The sequence below is a fragment of the Molothrus aeneus genome, chromosome 3, assembly GCF_037042795.1.
Source record: "Molothrus aeneus isolate 106 chromosome 3, BPBGC_Maene_1.0, whole genome shotgun sequence".
NCBI lineage: Eukaryota > Metazoa > Chordata > Aves > Passeriformes > Icteridae > Molothrus > Molothrus aeneus.
The window spans coordinates 45,035,410-45,054,074 of NC_089648.1; the positions used below are offsets into that span (position 1 = coordinate 45,035,410).

The following is an 18,665-nucleotide window of genomic DNA, read 5'->3' on the forward strand; positions in this document are numbered from 1 at the left end:
AACAGCTTTCTTCCAGGAGAGTGTTTTACCAGAGGAGGGGGAGACCTTTGTGGTTAAAAGCATATCAGAGCTGTGTTACAAGTGCTGGGCTGGCATACAGCAATGTAGAATGGCGGTAAACGTGTGTTTTCTTCCCTTCGGAAAATTAGATGGAATATAGTCTCAGATTTGTTAGTACCCTCACCCTTACTGTTGCTGTTGAGTTTTAGTGGTGGTTTTGGGTTTTTTTCCTGAGAAACTGAACGTGCAGCATAGCGAATATATTCCGTTTCTGGTCTGTTGCCTCCTTTTTATAACACTTGGGAGTAAAATCCCTTGGCATTCTGGTAAAGGCTGAGACACTAAGAAACTGTGAAACATCTTGATTAGATTCACTCTTTTAAGTTATTCAAAGGGGTCTGGAAGCCTTAGATTACAATGGCATGTAATAAATTGGATAATAATGGCACATGGTTCTACTTGGCCCTAATTATATGTAATGAAATGGTGGTCAGTCAATCTTTCTCCTATGCTTCTGAATTCAGGAATTTACAACTTCTGCAGAGGAAAATGTTTTATTTGGGTTTTAATTATTAGTATTTTTGCTTCTTCTGTTACATTTTTACATGAAAAATTAGATTCCAGACCAACTTTCTAAAGTGGTTAGCTTGAAAGGTTGCATAATTTGGGGAAGAAAAGGAGACCCTGGTTCTTAATGCTACTTTTGGGGTGACCTGTTCCTTGGTCTGAATGGGCTCATCATTCTTCACCTGCTGGAGGTGTCCATTTTCAGACACAAGCTACACAAGTTTGCTTGCTGCTGCAGCTGCAGCCTTAAAATTAAGAAGCTCCCTAGGAAAGTGGTGGATCCCCCAGAACTGATAATTTTAAGATTCAGCTGGACAGTTTGTTGTGTTATCTTATCAAGATTGTGCTTTTGCTAAGAAAGGTCCAACCTTGTATTCTGTGATTCTGTGACTGTTCATACTATATTGGAGAAACTGTTGTCTTTACTCCAGTTTGGTCACCAGATTTGAAAAACAAAATCATCTGAACATAATGTGATACATAGCCCTTTGGAGATAGGAGTGAGCAGCCCAAAGGCCTGTCAGTACCATGTTATTACCACTGCTCCACATCTCTGTGTGATAAATTTGTGCTTGAGTTGTTCTATTTCCAACTAGGTGTCTCAGTTTGTGAAAGAAAAAGAAAACAAAACAAAAACAAAACAAAAAAACAAAACCAGTATTATTTGGCAATAAAAAATATTAAATACTTTTGTCTTGTCTTTCTCCAAATTAGGCCTTTTAGCTTATATGGCTGTGCTTTCCCCATGTTTCTATAATCTGTTTTAATAATTGTTCCATCTTTTGCTTTGTTCACAGCCTACATGCTGACACAGTACCAGTTTTGTTTCCAAAAGAGGAGTTCACAGAATTACAGTGTCTGATCCAACTAGCTGCTCTGATGATCCTCACTGGACCATGTAGGTAAAATTCAATAAACCCTATTTATATCCACACTATATCTGTAAAAGTATTCAGCATATTGGAAAACATCTGGGTTTTGGCAACAGTGCTCACATTGTGGAGTCGAGGTCTTTTGGAATTTATGGACTCTTATAACATTACGACCCTGCAACTTTTTGATGAGTTTTATTGTCAACAGAAGCACAAAAATAGACTGTCATTTGTCACAATGTGTTTGGTCTTCTTGCTACATCTGTTTTAAGTACTTGCAGGTGCTGACAACAGGTGATACCCATCATTCCTGCAGGGTAATTTAGCAGCTGCAGTGGTGAAAATTTCAGCTTAGACAGAAAACCCAGCAGAGAAAGTGAATGAGTTTTGGAGCAGCTAGTAAACCTTGAGCTTCTTGTTGCTACAGCCACACAGCTACCAGAATAAGAGCTAGCCAGGTAAGAGCTAGGCTGAACAGGTTTACATGCATGAATAATTCAGTTTTGCTATAGAAGAGCTGTGAATCCGATGATTTGTATTCAATTTCTTTGAAAGTGTATTTTTCCTTTTTGTTTTGATATGCTGGTTGCATTTAATTTCAACAAGTCACCTCCCTCTGAGCTAGCAGACCTAGGCAAAGGACTAAATTGTTCTGATTAAATTGCCAGCATTTATTGTCTCTTGACTGCTTTCTTCCTTGTATGCTATGCTGTTTTATGTCTCAGTTTCAGTGGTACTTAAAATAATTCACATGAATTGGTAAGCTGCAGAGTTTATGTCTACATTGTAATTGGTGTTTCTTTTACATTCCTTACACTGTAAAAGCTCTACCTTGGTTTGCATTTCTAATTTTGTAGAATTAGCTGTAAACTTGGGTGTGTAGCAGTGGTTTAGACAGCCTGTATTTACACGTGCTGGCACAATCTCTGCACATAACAAACAGCTCTCCTCACATTCTCTTTTGGAATTGTGACACTGAAAGTTTATTGTGATTGTTTCTGGAGCATCTTGAGATTTCAGTCACTCAGTTCTGTCTGGAAAAAGTTTTTAAGTCATCTCAGTAAAGCATCTTCAGAATGTACTGGCTGAATTTTTTATGGCTTCAGTTTTAACAACAGGTGCCTCAGCTGAATCATGTAACAATGTTTATACCTGTTTTTTTATCCTGAAATTATGACACGGTATATTGCATGCTGTTACATACACAGCTGCCTTTCATGTTGTATTGAGCATTCCAGATTTTATCAGATGTTTTTCAGGTATTTTGCAAAAAGTGAAAGGTTGTAGTTTGGGATTCCTTCTTTATTTTCTTTTATTTTCCTAGCATGGCAGTATTTTTTTAATAAATACTGAAAACATATTTTTCTGGCTTAGTGGTTAAAATTAAATTTAAGTGATCATAATTCATAAATGTCTTGCTATCTCTAGAATAGAAAAAATATTAATATTTTCTGTTTTGGGAATCCAAAATCTTTCCTAATTGTAACTGATGGGTAGGGAAGCAACCCCAAAAGACATTTGTTATGCTGGAGAGGATATCAAGTCTGAAGAGAATGAGAGAATATCTTTTTTTTTAGGTGTCAGTGGCATAACTGTTCCATTGCAAAAAATTGTATAATTGATGCAAAATTTCAGGATACCTGAAAGAAACTGGAAGCGTGCTCAGTTTAGTCTGAAAGGAAAGTAATAAAGAAGGTATCTAAACTCATATAGTTAACTTCTGTACATTTTGTTACTGTCCACATCTCCTTTCCTGTATAGACATGTAATATTTTTCACTTAGACTCTGATGTGACCATGTGGAAACAGTGAGCCAAACAAGACGTGTAAAAGTACCAAGCCACATAATCTATTTCCAGAAAAGCCAGGGATTGATATCTGTTCTTTATGTTTTTTCTTGATAATAATTTAATGGCAACAAAGCCATTAATGCTTTTAATAAATCTAATGGTTTACTTTAGATTTACACTGTGCTGTCATTTACCCCTTAAGGGATCATATCTAAAAAGAAATAATAAAATAATGGTCTTTATTACCCACAAGTGTGCAGAGCAGTAAACAGAATTTGTCAGTTGTGCTGAACATGTTACATTCATCAAGAGTAACAGCATTATCTTGCTTAGCACAGATACATTAGATAGACTGGGCTGGCAGAATCTTAAAATCTCACCTCAAATGCAAGGATAATGGACATTCTGATGTGCATTTTTCATGTAATGCATGTAGCACTTGTGCTTGAGTAGCTTTTAGCAGAGCACGGATGTTTGCAAAGGTTGTGGTACATCTTGGATCTCTAAAACCAAGTGCAATTTCTAACGCAATTGGTGTAACTTTCAAGAGCGAACTAGATAATGTCTGATCTAAGAAGAGCAGGGTCTGGGAAAGTGGAACCAAACACCAAACTGCACAGTTCTCATCCAGGGGTATTTCCAAAGGAGTCTTTCCTCAGGTGACACAGCCTGATCCAGCAGCACTGCCTGCACAAGCCTGATCCAACTAAAAGGCCAGGTCTTCTCCAAGCAATGATGGAAACATGAATTCTGTTTGGGGTGATTTTTATTTTAGATTGAGAAGTTACACAAAGAGAGAACAAACATACATTTCCATGAGAGAAGGGGAAAAGAGAGAGTCCCATTGTGTTACCCTCCTAATAGAACAAACCATCCTGACCTGAGCCACAGGACTAGTTGCTCTCATCTTTATGTTTACTCTTAAAAGGTTTGTACAGTAGTATATGGAGGAAGATTATTTTAAGAAACCCAATTTTTAAAATGTCACCAATAGGTAAGGCTTTATAAAGGGAAGGCCTTGAACCATAGCTCCAGCCTCTTACTTAGGCTAAGTAGAGGGGAGCTATGGGAGAGTAACTCAGCTGGAATAGGAATACAGAGAGATGGACTCGGCTGGGATAGGAGAGACTCAGCTGGAATAGGAGGAGTGAGAGATGTGCTATGTGACTGCTGCATGTCCACATCATGGTGTATGGTGCGTGGCTCACTTGGGCTTCTGCCTCCAAACTGTGTGAACTGATAACCTGCTAACTCCTTCAAAAGGCTGGGGTTTTGGCAATAAAAAGCACTCCTGTGCACCTGCCTGGGGTCTCTGCATCACTCATTTCCACAACAGTGAAAATTAATTCATATTTGTTCATAAATTTGATTGTAAACGTTTTAATGGATTCAAATATCTGCCTGAAACTTTTTGATATTGATAAAATCTACCAACTCAATCAGAAATTGACACCAGAGCACTGAAGTCTGTTTTACAGAGTGGTTAAAAAGAAACATTTGCTCCTATATATTACCCCTTGAAAAATTATTCAAGCTCTTAATCCAAGACTAATGAAAACTTGTATTTTAATTTATTTCTCTAGTTATTTATTTATCCACTTTGGTAGTAGGTTAGAGCAGAAGAGTAGCTTGACGAAGCACATGTAATCTGTGACTGTAAGCAGTTGCAGTGTTTAATTGTCTATTCCCTTTGAAGTGACTTAGGATGATGTTATTTCAGGAGAAGCATCACAGCTTAGACTGTTGTGTATCTGTGCTGGCATGTTAAGCTAACAGTTCATCCATGAGGGTAAGGTACTATTATGCTTTATAAAGATGAATAATAGCCAAAATTAATTTTCTAGAGACAATTTCCTCTTTGTGTCTAGTTATTTCACCAACTCGATGTAGTAGCTATTGATGGTGAGGAGAGCACATAGACTGGGGCTCCGTTTATTCATTCATAGCTGCTTATTTATGTGTAAATAGATAATTTTAATTACTTGGGGGATAAAAGGTGACACAAACTAGGCATTTGTAATTTTCCTCCTGCCCTTTGTACTACAATTAAATTTATAAAGATTTTTTATTTAAATGAAAGATGGAAATATTTATGTGTTTAAACTTAAGTATACAACATATAATTTTTCCCAGCTGAAACTCTCTCTAGGGTATAGTATAAACAATAATTCTTTCATTATGTGCCTTAAAAACTCAAGTGACTATGTCTGAGTTCCATTCCCTCTGAAAAAAACATAACTTTTATCAACAAAGATCTTCCAATAACTTTTTTTGAAAGGAAGACTATTAGTTGGCAGAATTACAAATTTTTATTTCCTCTGGCATTTAAGAAAAATCTCAGGTTTTTTTGTAATGCACTTCACCAGACAGATCATATTTAACTTGTGAAGACTGTGTAGCTTGCAGCTGTAGGTGGTATGTGAAATACAGACTTCAGGAAGAGCATGATTTCCATAACCACTTCAAAGGAAATACATTATAAATAAAGTACATTTCTCTGGGGGCTTACAAAACCATTCTGTTTATAATTTAAATTACATTAAGCTAAATAAAATAGTACCGCAAAACCCCCAAGAGAAAAATACTTCATTTAAGTTTGAACATTACATTACTTGCATTAATTGGAAGTATTTTATTCTCTCTCTAATAGTTTATTTTTCATTGACAATATATAATTAAAAGTATTGTCATTGCAACTTGTTTCCCATCTTGTGTTCCAAGCCCCTGTGTTCAGTAGCTCATTTTAGTTTTATTTGCCTGCCTTCCTTCATTTCTCAGTGCTTTATTAGGAGTGACTAACACTCTGAGGATCAGGCTGTGATAGAAGATTACCATTGCTGTGTCACAAATGTTCAGCTTTATCAAACCCCTACTGGAACTGAGTCTCTCAGCTCAGCCTGAGGTTTTGTATCAAAACAGTGGAGGGGGTGAAGCTTTCTTCTGTAGGAATATTTTAGAGTCTGCTCATCCAGACTGTGCTGCTTGCTCTTTCCAGGGTGCTTGCATGGGTAACTGTTGAGCAGGGACTGCAACACAAGCAACAGAATCCATTAGTCTCCCTACTCCATAAAGATAACTTGCAGGCAAGGGAGCCTGATAGGATATGAAGATAATATGTCTTCTAGGAGAGGAAACTATTGGAAAAGCTTAGTGAGCTATCTAGTTGTAAGAGTGATTTATTCTGCCTTCCTTTTTCACCCCATGACGAGACTTTACAGGCAGAACCAAATCAGGCTGTCATTCCTAAGAGCAAGGAGGGCAGTAAATCTGTACTGCCAAGGTCTCTAATATTGACAGCTTTGCAGTATGGGTTTCTGTAGAGATAGTCTAAGCACATATAAGCTTACAGGAGCTGAAGCAGATTGTATAATAGAAGAAGGCCAATCCCATATACAACACTTATTTCCACGTTAGAGTCAACTTTAAAAAAGCCATTAACTTCAAATTAATCCCTACTTAAGTCTAAAATGTGATTTTTGTTTCATATCACCTAATTTCAAGTTATTAGAACAATTTTTACATAGGAAAATAAATGTTTACAGCTAGATATTAAGACTATTGAAATATATAAAAAGAGGCCATGCACATATTTTTCCCTAATTTATATATATATATTTTAAAAGCTCTTAAAAAGCAGTAGTAATTGAAACTAATGCTGGATTGAATAAAAGCTTTGTTGACCTGAGACTTTTAAGTAGACTAGCTAAACCTTGAGGAAAAAAGGTAGTACAAAATATCAAAACTTAGACATGTTTTCTGTTGATGCAGAACTTAAGTTTTATGAAAAAAGTAAAGAGACTTAGTCACAAAAATCTAAACAAAAAAATTCTTTCGTAAATTTCTAAGTTTTTTCATTAACATTTAAATAAGATTACAGTTTTGTTTTATATACTAAGGAAATATTTCTTTTTCCTTTCTGCTTTACATAATTTTTTCCCTCCAATACTATTTGTTTGCAGTTCAAAAATAGCTTTTCTTCCTACTGTAAATGGTTGCCAGGTGGTTAAACAATACAGGTAATGAACCCCAATGAAATACCGAAATTACTGTACTGGGGAAAATGGGAGTTTTTCTTTATTATTTTTTAACTTTCTCCAAAATTGGGCATACTGGTGGATGAAAAGCTGGATATGGCCCAGCATGTGCTCTTGCATCCAAGAGAGCCAACCATATCCTGGAGTGCATTCAAAGCAACGTGGCCAGCAGGGCAACGGAGGGGATTTTGCTCCTCTCCTCCACTCTGGTAAAACCCCACCTGGAGTGTTGCATTCAGCTGTGCAGACCTCAGTACAGGGAAGACATGAACCTGAAAATAATAAGGGCTGGAGTTCCTTTTCTCTGTGGAAAAGCTGAGAGAGTTGGGTTTGTTCAGCCTGGGGAACACTCCAGGGACACTTTATTGCAGATTTTCATTACTTATAAGGGACCTACAAGAAAGATGGGGATGGACTTTTTATCATGGCCTTGAGATAGGACAAGGGTTAATGGTTTTAAACTGAAAGTGAGTAGATTCAGACTTAGATATAAGGATGATTTTTTCTTTTTTTTATGATGAGGGTAGTGAAACACTGGAACACATTGCCCTGAGAAGCTGTACATGACACATCTCTAGAAGTCAGTCATCAAGACCAGACTAGATGAGAGCTTCAGCAACCTGATCAATCAGAAGATGTGCATGCTGATTTCAGGGGCTGTTGGATTAGATGACTTTTAAAGTTCCCTTTCAACACATTATTCTATGATTCTATGAAAGATATTAAAAATAATTTTTATTAGGCAATTAACCTCACCGTACTTTTTTTTCCCATTTCTTGTCTCCTATCCCTTTTGACCAACTTTACCGTAAATAGATAATAATTTTATTTTTTAACAAATGTATATTTTTATTATTTTAGTAAGTTTAAGATGCATTTATGTTGCACATATCACCACATATTTTGTTCTGTTCTCTAGTTGGGATGGTTTGTGGTAGGCTAAATAAAAAGGTAGTTCCTCATTAAAAATTGGAAACCTGTGCAACAGGGTCCATATTTCTGTAGGTATATGTATGTTTGAATCTCCAATAAACTCAACAGACTGAGATGGTTCAGGCCATACTCCAAGGGCTGATTGCTTGACTATAACAAAGAAACAAAAGTCCTTGGAGAAATTCAGGTTGACAGTAAAGATTGAAGACATGGTGTGGGAGGGCAGCAGTCTTTTTGTCCCTTCTCCCAGCTCTCATTGTAGCTGCATTCCCCTTCCATTGCCTGCCCCTCTCCAGACCAACAGTGCACAAGGTGACAGTCAAGATCTCCTTGTAAATCTTCATGTGCAAGGACCTAGAGAGGAACTTACAGTCATTATCATAGTGATATAACCTTAGGATTTCACTGAAATATTTATATTGTTGTCATAGAGGTACATAGCCAAAGCAATGAGGAGCTGTGGAATTCCTTTAATGAGGAACTTTGAAGTGAGGACTTTTTTGGAATTTGCAAATTTGTTCACTTGACTAGTTGAGCGCTTAATTATGCAGTCTGACTTCATATGCACTGCCACCCAGCCACCAACCCATGCTCTGAATAACAGCAAGGCAGTAGATGGATTGTTATAAAATTTATTCAAAAACAAGTCATAGGCAAACAAAGTTGTAAGTCCACTGAATCTGTTGTTTCACTGTAATTTAAAGTCAGATTTCAAATGGAAAATTAATGTGGAATGGAAAATATTTTAATTCCAAAATGTTCAAGAGTTTCAGAACAAAATATTTTCAATCCTCTGTATGTGTGGCAACACCTTGCCGGTCTGTTTTTCTAGTTACATTTTTTTTAATGACTGCTCTCATCTCATATTTGTGCTTTTCATATTGCCTCTCATGATTTTATAGCACTGTCTTGAAATATCCCCTCAAATCATACCCCTTTTTTTTTTTTTATCCTTTTAAACACTGTGATGAGCAATTGAAGATGAAATACTGCAGCATTAAAGTCAGAAGTACTTCAGGGTGCATTAAGTAATGTAAATGTGTAAAGATGCAATGTAAAACACACTACACTTGTATGTAGTATGTAGTATATTATAGAGGCTTGCCATCTCTCTGTTGGTTTCTTTTTTATCCTATGAGTTTTTTGGGGAATGCATTGTGTGTGATGTGTTAGTGGCTGCTATCAAAATATAAATATTAGCAGATATCACATTGGAGGTGTCAGTCCAGCTACAGTCAATAATCAATGTTGCTTTGAAGCAGAGAATGCAGGAAGAAAGGAAATGGCCCAGACAAAGAGGCTGCATTTGTACTGTTTCTCTTGGATTTTTCAAGCTTTTTTCCATTGTAGACACCATTATAAAATTGAGATCTATACTCCCTTCCTGGGCACAGTGCATCATTTGTGCATGAAAGCTAGCAAGGTTCACAGGTGACTCTAGCAAGATGGTCATTGCTGATTTGCCTGGTGCTGGGGGAATTACAAAGCTTATGCTTTCATGCCATTGCACATCTTATGAAAAAATACCTGAATGTCATTGGACCCTCTTGCAGAAATGATCATACCCTAAGGTAAAGTGACTCTCAACATCTGTTTCTATACTGATTTAAAGTTAACTTAATACAATTGTTTGCATAGGAAAAAAATATTCTATATGTTCAAAATGTTTTAAAATATCTTTTTAGTGAAGGTTTTGAATAGGTGGCTGTGACTGAAGCTCATGGTTTGAGAGGAGATTAAGCAGGTACACTGTCTTAGACATGCACTGGTACACTGTGCATGAGCAAAGACTTAGACTCTCATTCACTGTAACTACTTTGTTGGAGAGCTTTGCAAGACTTACCCTAGTGATTGATAGAAGAGAAGAAATTAATAGCATGCCTCTACATTTATTTTAGTTGGGAATATTCCATACCTTGTATTAATTTATATTAACAGGTTGCCTGTGTTGACAGACTGAGACTAAGGAGCAGAACTTAAGAATGGTTGTGTTCTAGGTGTAAAATAGTTGATGTGTGATGATTCTTGAATTTGAAACCTTTCTCAAAATTATTTAAATTATTAATGTAATTAATTGAAAGGGTTGTTGTTATTACTTTGATGCTTATATTATTTGATTCATTTAAAGTGAAGTGAAAAGTATTTTCAAGAACACCACATCAATTTTGTGTTGCCGCACAGTGGCCCAGGATATGCCCAAGACAAGGTTTTGCAGGACTTGGGAAAGATCAATAGAGAATTTCTTCAATGGAGAGCAGGGTGTTCTGTGGCAATGGAGCAAGAACTCAGACTTGGTAACCCAAATACCCTTTGCTTTTACTTGTAAATGGCAGTCTGCCAAAGCATTTTCAAGATTTGTTTCAGTTTTTCTCTGTGCACACTTTTTAGCATTTGCCTCATAGTTCAAGCTCCTTTACACTGAGGGTGTCAGAGCACAGAACATCCCAGGGAAGTTGTGGAGTGTCCCCTCTGGAGACATTCAAAACCAGCCTGGATGCATTCCTGTGTAACCTCCTCTGGATGACCCTGCCATGGTAGTGGCATGGGACTAGGTGATCTCCAGAGATCCCTTCCAACCCTAGCACTTCTGTGGTTCTGTGATTTTTCCACTGCTCTGTAACTTCTACAACATTCTTCTGATGTCCAGGGTCTCTTGCATGTAATTGTGGACCATTCCCTTTGCAAACTCTGGGTGACAGAGCTGCAGTCAACACAGCTTGCAAGTGGGAACTTCTCATCCTGCGGTCTGATTTTGAGGTGCACTTTAGGCACCGCTGCTGTACCACTTAATCTAAGATTCTTGCAGCCCAAGTGGGATTGTGCAAAGGGATTTGAACAGCTGGAGGCTTGAGAGGGCTGATAAACATGTCATTGGCTGGCATTTACTAGCTTGAACAACTTGTTAAACAAAGCTTGAGAAGCAACTTTTTAATACAAAATTTGTCAGCAACACTTGTAATAATATGCATCTTCAAAAGCATTGAGCCAGATCCTTAGGCTGTGTTGCTTTGAATAATTTAAGAAGTGTGTATTCTTCCCTTCTGAAATAATAGCAGACATTGCATGGTTAATAAGAGCTAGGTATACTGGAAGGACCCAGAGGAAAGAAACAAAAGGTATTTCATATTGGGAACACCAAGACTGGCTGTGATATACTATATTGTTTTACTTCTCTCTTGACAGAAAATAAGTTGCATTGTATACCAAAGTATTCCATACGGCTTCTTGGGGAGAGGATATAGACTCTCAAGTTTCTGATTTTGTTTGTGTAAGCCAATGCCTCTTTGATGAACTGCAGTTTTATTTTCCTCCCATGCATGCACTCCTAGGATTCTTTTTTTCCAAAGAGCAGCCAAGGTTGTTTAATCATTATTATCTATTTTCTTTAGGCTTCTTTCTTTTGGGGACTATCTGGATTACATGCCTAAACCCCAGTCAAGATTAAGAGATTTAAATTACTGATAATTTAATTTCCTTATTACTCTTTTTATTTAATTGGGAAAAAATCAAAAACCTAAGGACTAAGAATTCACAAATCCCGCTTTTTCTCTTGCCAAGATATTGTATGTATTCACAGATTCTATTAGCAATTTTTCAGTTCTTTGTAATTGCTGAAGAAGCCTTTGGGACAAACTGTACCAAGTATCTACCAAAATTTATGAGGTTGTATAATGCATTAGTTGTCATTAAATGCTTAAATTAAGTCCCTAGTGCACACATGAACAATCGCTGATTCTTGTAATATGTATCAACAGTTTTAGCTCTAAAAATTTCAGCTTAAGCTGTAGTAGCCACTGTCATTAATTTCCTATGACTTTTTCTCAGTAGGGACAGGGATACATAGGGATTTGTAGGAGGTGGTCAACAGTAATTTTGATATTTGCTGAGGTTTCTTCCTCTTTATAAATATAGTTTTAAATTTTATTTCAATATTTTCAGTGTGTCTGATGAGCTTTTTGCAGTTTAAAGAAATTAAAAGAGGACATCTTAAACTGAGAAGAAATGCTTGTGTTTCTTTGGGCCCTGATTCTACTAATGCTGCCCATAGAACAGAACAATTCTAAAGAAGAGGGTCTGTTATGCTAAAATAAATAACCAAAGAAATAAAGCTGCTGACCTTCAAGACAAGGAGGTGGGGAGCCATCTGTAAAAGAGAAATGTACTTAGAAAAATGATTTCAAGGATTTGTTAGTACTCATTTCTAAGGAGGGAAAAAAAGAGAAAAGATGTTATATTTAACAACACTTAGAGGAGATAGGACTTCACCTTTTTTAAGTCCTTTGGAGGTATATGCTAAGCTACATGGAATTTAATCTACCTTTGAAAGATGAAAGGTTGAGATGAGCCAGCCAGAATTTGAGCCTCAGCTTCCAGGGAGTCTAGGTTTTGCTACATTAGTGATTAGATCTCAAAGCTGCTTTCTGTGGCTAAAAATCCCTCTAAATCATTACTTTAAAGTCTTGTGTGCAAATTGAATGTATCTCCATGAGACAGTGAAGAGCTTCCATTATTTCAGTGTAGGGAACTAGAAGATCAAGAATCAGGTGTTTGAGAAAAACACGAACTACTCTTGGTTGGTTTCTTCTTTCTCAATGCTTTTTCATTTAGGACAATTTTCACGTGAAAAAATAATACATTTATTTGGATTTACTTTCTAGATCAGTTTGTGGTATAAAGATCCCAAAATGTAAGGAAATATATTTCTTTTATATCAGATGTACAAAGTTCCCTGAAGATTAATCAAAAGGGATTCCTTTATTTACCTATTTATGTAAACATGCACTTGGTTATTTGCTCTCATAACTAAAAACTCTGGAATTCTGATGTTCCATTTTTTATGGGGCTTGAATAAACATATGATAATGGAAATACAGAAAAGCAGGTGACTGTTCTTGGTCTGTTATTAAAACTTAATGATTAAAAAAAGCTGGACTTTGTATTCAGATTTGCAGTAATAGTATCATATGAACCTTACATGAATGAAAACATAATTTTTCTTGAAATGTATGGTTCAATGGAATAGCACCTATTTTAATATTTCATTTTAATAATCAAAAAGTGATTTTTTTAAAGTTGAAGGTAATCAGAAATTTCAAATGTTTTTTCATCAGTATTTTCTGTTTTAAAATTCTATTTATTTTTTCAATCTGAAAGCATCTAAGGGAAGTTTTCAACAAGATTTTTTTTTTTGAGAGCAACTATATGTTTTTGACAGTTTCCTGACCCAGAATATCAAACTCAGTTGTGAGTGAGGATTAGGTCAGTGAGGAGAAGCACGTGATGTCTGAGCTTTGTGCTAGTGGGAGGGACATGAACCCAGGATTTTTCTGCCCCATTTACAGGGAGCTGAAAAGCAGCAGCAACAGTATTGCACTGGGAAAAGCTGTGCATTATTTCATTTCCCACCCCTGTGCAGACATATGAAAAGTGGGGTGGTTAGGATAGTCCACTGTATCTATTTTTCATCAGAAAGAAAACCCAAGCCAAATCAATCTTTGTATATGTGTAAACACATCTCTTGGAAGAGCATGTGCATCTTGGCCAGCAGTGACTGAATGGGCTCATATGTGTCTCTCACAAATGTACTAGATCAAGGAAGCAGAATGTTTCTATGATACTGCTAATCTCAAAAAGCAGAACATTTCTATGATACTGCTAATCTCAAAACAGCACAGGAGACTTTAATCTGCAACTTCTGATAGTGGCTGGATAGGACACATGGATAGACTGTTGGAGGCTGCCAGCTCCGATGGGATCTTGGTAGCAAGGACTAGAGAACATCATTGTCTGCCAGCAACCACAGCACTCTCATATTTATTCACAGGTGCAGATTCTGTATTTGTTGCTATGCTTAGCCCTCCACAGAGGGCTGTAACAAGTGGGCTGGAGTGGGTATGGTCTAAGCTTCAGTATGATTTTAGAGGAGGTTAAAGAATTAACACAGATCAGCATTGCGAGGAAAACAATTCTACAAAATCAACATGTTGTGTGTTCTGTTCAAAGTGTGACATAGAACAAACTGACAAGTAACACAAGGGCTAAGGTTACTGTAGCACAAAAATTGCACAGAAGTACAGCTGTTTAATGTCACTATGATTTCATGATTCTGTTTTAATAGTTGAAAAGTGAATTCAAGTGTAATGGTCTCCAAAGGCCACTGGAAAAAATATGCAGTAATGATACTGTATCCAGGGTTCTTCCCAATGTCTACAGTCAGGATTGGTCATTCTAAATGTATGATTTCTTTTTTTTTTTTAATAGACTATTTTCTGTTATAGAGACTGAAACTGTAAAACAATAGAACATAACTCAAACCTCTTAATCCAGAGTTTTTTAGAAACTTTTAAAAATTTGGACCAAAATACACTCTCTTATCTAATAAGCAATAGGATTTGGAAACACAACCACCTCTTGCTTTACACAAGACATAGTGATTGTTTCCTAGATGTTGTTCTCCATCTCTTTCAATGCTGTCCTCCCCACAGCAGTATTGTTATATCTTTTGGATGAAGATTGATTAGTTATCACATACACAAAGAAACACACATGGTATTGTGTTCCATTGTGGAAGGTGTTACCTGAAGCAGTCACACTGATAAGTACAATAAAAAGTGTTGAGGCAAGACTGTGCTCGTCCTTTGTTTCTGTGGGAATTCATTCCTCATGTTCTGGCTAATTTCTAGGAAAATTTACTCTAATTTCCATGTAATCAGTGTCTCCATAGAAATTTTCTATTTTCCCAACAAAGTAAAGTCACATGTTTGTAAAAAGCCCAAGTCCCTAGAGGACAACTTGAAATATTACTCCCAGATGGATCAGCCTGAACAGTGCATTGCCAAAATGTAATCACATTTAGGGACCTGTCCGCTAAATGATACTGCCATTAGTGTTTACGACATTTTTGCTGTGCAGATGAAAATATTAATCAGTATTCTTGTCACAATTACATGCCACGTAACAGCGAAATCCTATTTTTATTTTGCATGATGTTTTCCCAGTAAATTGCTTTCCTTCAAAAACAAAGCTTCTGCCATGCTTTTTGTCACCTCCTAGTCAGTCTGAACAGGGACAAGTAAATTTGTCATAGTGGAAGCCTTGGAAGAGCTTCAGGAAAAAATGGTAAGCAAATAGATATCTCTCACTGAGGTCATTTGCTGCTCGTAAGCATTCAGGAGGGACAAACCTTGAATGAAGGAGAAAATTGCTTGATTTTCACGCATGGAGAGGGATCAGAAAACTCCACTCTACTCAATATTTCTTATATGTCTAGGAAAAATCTCTGATATACTATAAATGATGTTGCCATTCATTCAGCCATCAGAAGCCCATCTTCCACTAGATTTTAACCTTTGATGAGATGAAGATACATAATATTTGTAAAAAACAAGTTATTAAACAAGGGATATTTTCCATGCATATCAGTTCTATTCTGTTGGAGCAAGGTCACCTTTTAAATAAGAAAAATGCTAATTCTGGCTTCACATCCCTTGAGAATGAAACAGTATCTAAAAAGTGCCTGTGTGAGCCATTTTCAGACTTTCCTCATAGACCAAAGGTGCTGCACATATATAATGTGCCAAACCCTCCTAACTGGCAAGGTTTTGAGACCACGACCTTCATTTTTCTCCAAAAAATTTCAGCTGAGGGCAGAAGATAAAGTTTTAAGACTGTATTGTTATGTCCATGTAAAGCACAGCTCTTCCTGTTACTCTAGAGAAAAACACTGTCTGCCTTTCCAAGTTGCAGCATTTTAGCACTTCTTCACTCTTCTATTCCTGTTCCTAATTTTTTTCTTTTATCACATTAATGCAGACATGCTTAATGAATTATCGTGTACTCACTACAAATCAAATTCTCATTTGAGAATCTAACTCATCTCACTGTTTCTATAAGCAATCTTGATATCCTGGTGTAGCTCATGTTTTCAGCCTTATTTTCCATCTTTTCAGTTCTGTCAGCTGCATAGAAATACAGTTAATTAAATAATTGCTCTCTTATTCTCAAGCAAAGACCCAGTTGTTTTTTTTTTAAATCTCATATATAGTAATGTATCCTAATTTGCATTGTCTGTGTGAGATGGGGTCAAAAAAAGCAGATGAGTTTTAGAAAAATCTAAAAGGTATTTAGCTTTTTTTGTTTTTGTCATTAGGTTGAGATACTGTAATACTCTAAACATTGTTTTTCTAATGTTCTAATCCATGTGACTGTGAAGATGTGTGCCTCTGACTCTTTTTCTTGCAGACTTTTTTCTTCACAATACGTCTAGAGCTATTTGGAAAGTCAGATTCTGTATTTTTCTATGCATCCAGAACTATTCCAGGAACAAGAGGACATTTTCCAAAAGACCATATCTCTATTTAACCACAATTTAAACTAGTTACACCAGTGTTTAGATTAGCCTATCACACATAGATTTATTTCCAGATTAATTTCCTGCGTGATTTGAATCTGGCTTAGATAACAAATTATGTTTTCAGACCTTCTGATTCATAACTAAGACTTTTTTTCCCCTAAATAATACATTATGCCAGCATGGAATCAAAGTACTGAGCCAAGGACTGATCCAGAGGTGGACTGACTTTGGAAGAATACAAAAGAAGGTGGGGAACTGTCTTGATTTCTCCTTATGTAGCATAAGCAGGTGTCAAAAGCATCAATGATCTCATACTATGGTAAATGTAATCTCTTCCTGGTATTGCAGAAATTAAGAAAACTGGATCATAAATTCTAGGTTTGATACATATTTTACTCCAGAAAAAAACAAACAAACCTCACAAAGGTTTCCTTCTCAAAGCCAGTACCTACTATTCCAACCATTTTTTGTCTCTTAGCAATGAGCATTTACATTTCTTTTTGGGCCTCATGAACATGATTGCCTTGGGTTCTCCTTTCTGCCACCAACCTCTACAGGAATTTGCTGCTTTAATACCTTTGAGGGTCTATACTGAAATGTAGCAGCAAGGAAAACTTTAGTGGGAGCTAGGTCTCCATGTGGTGGGCAGCAGGGACAGTTAGTATAAACAGGCAAGTATAAATAAGTCCTTGGTTTATAATGGCAGTGATGTATGCTATCAGGGAAAATAAAGGTTCAATCTCTTCCATATCTTTTTGATTTCTTGGGCTATCTCTTTGGTTTGCTGCCAGTCACTATTTATTTTTTCCTTATGCCCATGTTCCACTGCTTTTATTGTAATTTGTTAGTCAGCAGCATTTTTAAATTTGAATACCAGTAGCTTTCAGTGGGAAAGAATGGGAAGAAATAATATGTGACAGCATTGATATCTGTTGCTAGCAGGAGCAGATTTATTTTATAGACCAAATTCCAGTACAAAACTTGGTTTGTGATGCTTCTGCTTGGGATTTCAGATGAAAGTTTTATTACTCTGGTTAGATCTATTGTGAGATTTTTGGACTAATTGTATCTTATACGTGAAACTCAAAAGATGTCTTAAGATCTACTCTACAAAGCCATTGAGGAAACTAAATGACACCTTGCTGCAAACTGGAGTAGCATAGTTTACAGATATCTAGGGGGTTTTTCCCAGAGTGAAAAAGGCCCAGTTTGATGCCTACTAGTCTTAACCAGCACAGCATATTTTGTGTTCCTTATTAATAATTCTTTTGTGTAAGTGGCTGTTCAGTTCTCTGTAGTAAAGCTCCATTTCCTGTTGAATTATCATTTAGAGAAAGCAACCATTATAAATTTTGTGGTGTTTATTTTTTTCCTTAAAATCCATAAAATAGGTAAAAGTTACACTAATCTGTAACATTTCATAAGAGTAAACTGTGAATTTTTATCTGTAAAGAAACTGGGAAAACTGGCTACTGTTATCATTTTACTGCAGTTCTGCCTCTGAATACTTTTTTGGTGTCTTTCACTGAGGGAAAAGTAATTCTCCCCTTTTGCTACATGCAAACATATCACAAGAGGGGCATCAAGTCCTGCAGCATTGTCAAGTCTGGAAGGAGAAGAGTAAGGGGCAGCATCTACTGGTAAAGTGCCTAATGCCAGCTTGCATTTTCAAGGGCTTCTTTGAATCTCTGGTACTTAGTATTGATTTTAGCCTTTTCTTAGCAGAGTTCATGTAATCAGTCATTCCCTGTGGTGCTCTTTGTATGAAGCTCCTTGGAGGAATGAAAGCAGTTGTGAGATCCTTGGCGGCAGCACTGGAAACAAGTGGCTACCCTCTCAGTAAATAGTAGCTATTACTTTTTGATGATTACAGTCAGCCATGTTCAGTGAATAAACTGAAATTATTGTAGGAATGAGTGCAACTTGTTTATTGACATGACCATACACCTAAAAAAAATTGGGTACAGATGTTCCTGACTTTTAAAGACATCATAATGAGGACTATAAAATAACTGAAGCTGGTAAGGTTTTTCTTCCAAAAGAAAGTAAGTCTCTATACTTGTAATTTTGGACTGTGGTGCTGTCCTAGAGATTAATATTTTCAAAGGGATAATAA

At 36.5% G+C, this 18,665-nt stretch overlaps 1 protein-coding gene across 1 annotated transcript in view; it reads left to right on the plus strand.

The window, feature by feature from the left end:
* The window catches only part of CHRM3 (cholinergic receptor muscarinic 3), a 263,639-nt gene that overhangs the window by 137,593 nt on the left and 107,381 nt on the right, over positions 1-18,665 (plus strand). The window contains exon 3 of the mRNA XM_066545672.1: positions 1,365-1,465. The gene's annotated coding sequence lies outside the window, so the exon portion shown is untranslated. The remainder of the gene's footprint in view (positions 1-1,364; positions 1,466-18,665) is intronic.